We start from the raw sequence: 3,639 nt of genomic DNA, 5'->3' as shown, positions 1-3,639 counted from the left end.
ACTAACACAAGCATAATTAAATGTTAGCCCAACCCGGCTCAGACACATAACGAGCCGTCGTCTGACAACCATGAAACACACTGTTGAAATATATTGCCCGTCTCTCTCTATCGGTTCGGACTTTTGGATGAGTTAGCTAGAGTATGAATTCAATATGGTATCAAAGTCAGCAGGTCTTGAGTTCAAGACCATGCCGACGCAGTATTAAAAAAGATTCTACGTCCTAGATAAATCCCACGTCTAAGGACTAAATAAGCCTAGATGTGAGGGGGGTGTTGAAATATATTGCCGGCTTCTCTTTATCAATCCGGACTTTTGGATGAGTTGGTTGGAGCATGAATTCAATGCACATATAACTTTGTCTACCGAGCGGGGCCTGTCAGTGAGAAGGGTAGATGACCGGTCGCCGCTATGCTCAGGAAAACGATTCAGACTGCATGCCAAATTATCCCTTTTTAGAAACGTTGGCATGTCCCACAGAAACGGGAAGAAAATTTTCACTAAATGAAGTTTTTTGGAACTCCATGATGCTCTAAAGTTGCCACTTCCCGTGATTTGTAGGAAGCAATTACATAGAATGGTATTGACCAGTCCATTTTCTCGGTACTGACAACAGTGAAATAACTCCTCAAAGGTAGGAGGTATACAGACTTGGCAACCTAAGCTTTAGTGAGCATCAACCTTCAGCGTCTGGGCGATCTCATGCAGGAGGTCCTCTGCACTTCTTTTCTTTGTTTTGGTGCGGAGCTGTCCACTCCTGGTACTTGCGCAAGCTGCCGGTGAAATCGGTGAACAGCGCGTCGACTCTGATCTCTCTGAGCCAGTACTCATATTCAGCATAAGGGTCTTGATGGAAGTTGAAGTGCAGGTATGAGTTCTCATTTCTGAATGTGTATGGATGCACCTGGAACGCCACCATGATTCAGCAAGGTACTGTCATCTAAGACCTTGCATATGATAACAGAGAGAAACGTGTGTTGCTCACCTGAAGATTCAGAGCATGTGCCCGTGCCACAAGATCGGTTGCAGGGCCTAAAAGGTTATTCTCTGGGGGGATAATTGTATCCTTCCATGGCCCAATCCCAATTACATACTTCCTTATGAATGCGAGATAGCCGTTCGAAGTTATCTCATAGTATGACTGCAGATTACAAATCGTCTTTGAAAACTAGGAGTTTTCGGGTGACGAACTTGGCAGAAAAAAAAGTAGTGCTTACTGCTGATCTTACCTGATTGGTATCTTGAGTTGGAACTGTGGTTTCGTCTATTAGAAGTAGTTTTGGAGCATTTGTGATGTTTGAGATGTAAATTAGTGAGGTTGGAGCAAAGGATTGGATGAATAGCGGCTTCTTGAGCCAATCTTCGGACATATATTTGCCTTTGTAGCCATACTTGAGAAGCGTCTCGACAAACTTGTCCTCAAACTTCTTGCCACCTGACCACTTGACCTGCATGTTTATTCAAAAATCATATTGTGGAAGAATATTCAAGAAATCAGTAGACATTAAAGTTGGTTCATTTCTTAAGTAAACAATGTGTTCCAAGGAGTTTGTCAGGTTGAAATCACCTACATGCTGGTTGATGAAAATAGGATTCTTGATCTCTGGGTATATTCCGACCACCCTGTCAGCATGAAGTGCAATCAAGATAAACTCATCAAATGTAAGAATATTGTACTTCCCTGCAATATAGTAGGAGAACATTATTAGCGGTAGCAAAGAAACAAGAGTTATGTATTTAAAAGGACATTAAATAGTACTCCCTCCTATCCAAAATAAGTACCGCAGTTTTGAACTGGGGTTAGTTCAAAACTGCGACACTTATTATGAATCGAAGGTAATAACTAAAAATGTATAAGGCATCCGAATTACACACGACTGAGACTAATATGATTTTATTTCATTGTTGATGGCAAACATGAGAGTCATATTTAAGGGCAGTAAAATGCATTAAGAAAAATAAGAAAGCAAGAAATAGACAAGACAAAAAGTAATACCATTATACTGTTGATCCCTGAAACTGAAGCGCTGTTTCACCCTCAGTGATTTCAGTTCTCTTAGTGTAAAATCCACTGGAAGCAAGAAGAACTCCAAAATTCAGAAGTAGATTCTCGACCAAAAAATGTTAGAAATAGCAAGTTAGCAACAAAAGAAGCTTAAGATACAGTTTCACATACCGGTAAACCAACCAGTCATATTTACTCCCTGGACTTCATAGGTTCTCTTCCTGCCAACGAACTCGGTACGGTTGGCGATGTCGGTCGTGTCATCCAGTGTTACATCATGAAAACATATCAGATGACCGTCCTCTGATGCAAGTATATCAGTCTCTATGAAGTCTGCACCTTCCTCGATAGCCCTCTGCCATAAACAATGCACAAATATATTCAGGTTCGGTTTAAAAAAATAAAAAATCAGGCTTGCATTAACATATTGGATTTCAGTCTTCAGAGAATCTCCACCAGATTAATAAACAGGCTAACAATCTGGACATGACATGATCTTCGGGATATTCTTCAGCATACACCTCTTTTCATCATGGTTGGGCATGTGAATGTGCTGTCCTAAAATTATACTATAGTCTTCTCGGGCACTGAAGACTATTAGGTTCAATACGCAATACTCCCTCCGTCCGGAATTACTTGTCACATAAATGGATGTATATAGACGTATTTTTAGTTCTAGATACATCCATTTATATATACATCCATTTATGTGACAAGTAATTCGAAAACGGAGGAAGTACAGTTGAATTTGACGTGGCACTAAAATATACTACCATCTGAATCCGATGCAACATAGAAGGAAGGGCAAGTAATTGAGGAGTAAATTGCTGGTTACCAAATATGCGGCAGCTGTCTCTTCGGGTATTTCGCCATTGGAACCCCTGTGGGCAATGTTGTAAGGCCTGGATGTCTGTAGTGGCTGCTTCTTGTGGTTTACATCCAGCTGACCGTGGCGACGGGCGGCTGGGTTGGCATCGGATCCTCCAATGATTAGAAGCACAAGGACAATGACGGAGGCGTGCCCTGTCAGAGAATGCATTCAGTTCACAGGATCTTGAAACTAAGCAACTACTCAAGATTCTGACGAACCGATTCGATACAAATTTCATCTTTGCCATATGAAGTTGCGCTACTCCGAGATTCAAAATAGCAAGATCATCAAATTCAGATCAAGTCGAGCTTTTGTGGGGGGAAACACATACATGGGCGCTAACTTACATCAAATCGATGCATTATTCAGAGAGAGAGAGAGAGAGAGAGAGAGAGAGAGAGAGAGAGAGAGAGAAAAGCCATGGTATGGCACTTACAGAGGGAATCCATGGTGCTTCTGCTGCCTCCCTCCTTGCTTCCTTCTCCTCCTTACAAGCGTAGCCTCCTCCTCCGCCTATCGGAGTCAGAGTCAGAGAAGCTTTTAAGAAGCGGCGGCCTGGCGCGGAATATTCCTTTGAGAGCGACACACCCAAAAAAGTCTTGTAAGTGGCGACGCTATTTGGATTTGGATTTGGACATGGCGTGAGCTGCTACCCCTGCATTTCTTTCTGCTGCTTCTTTGATTTTCGGAGGGGAATGAAGTCGATTGGAGTCGGGACTCCACTGGACAAACACGGTGACTCTGGCTGCCCCGTACCTATCGC

At 42.5% G+C, this 3,639-nt stretch overlaps 1 pseudogene across 1 annotated transcript; it reads right to left on the bottom strand.

The window, feature by feature from the left end:
* Nucleotides 1–464: 464 nt before the first annotated feature.
* LOC125551871 (glycerophosphodiester phosphodiesterase GDPD6-like) lies at nucleotides 465–3,639 on the bottom strand (annotated as a pseudogene). Its single transcript, XR_015599315.1, has 8 exons — nucleotides 3,313–3,639; nucleotides 2,841–3,028; nucleotides 2,177–2,360; nucleotides 1,997–2,071; nucleotides 1,572–1,681; nucleotides 1,230–1,448; nucleotides 986–1,141; nucleotides 465–904 (listed from the first exon to the last, which is right to left on the bottom strand). The product of XR_015599315.1 is annotated as a glycerophosphodiester phosphodiesterase GDPD6-like (transcript).

Source organism: Triticum urartu, chromosome 1A (assembly GCF_056163025.1).
Source record: "Triticum urartu cultivar PI428250 chromosome 1A, HENAU_Tu73, whole genome shotgun sequence".
Taxonomy (NCBI): domain Eukaryota; kingdom Viridiplantae; phylum Streptophyta; class Magnoliopsida; order Poales; family Poaceae; genus Triticum; species Triticum urartu.
This window is presented reverse-complemented; position numbering and strand designations above follow the sequence as displayed.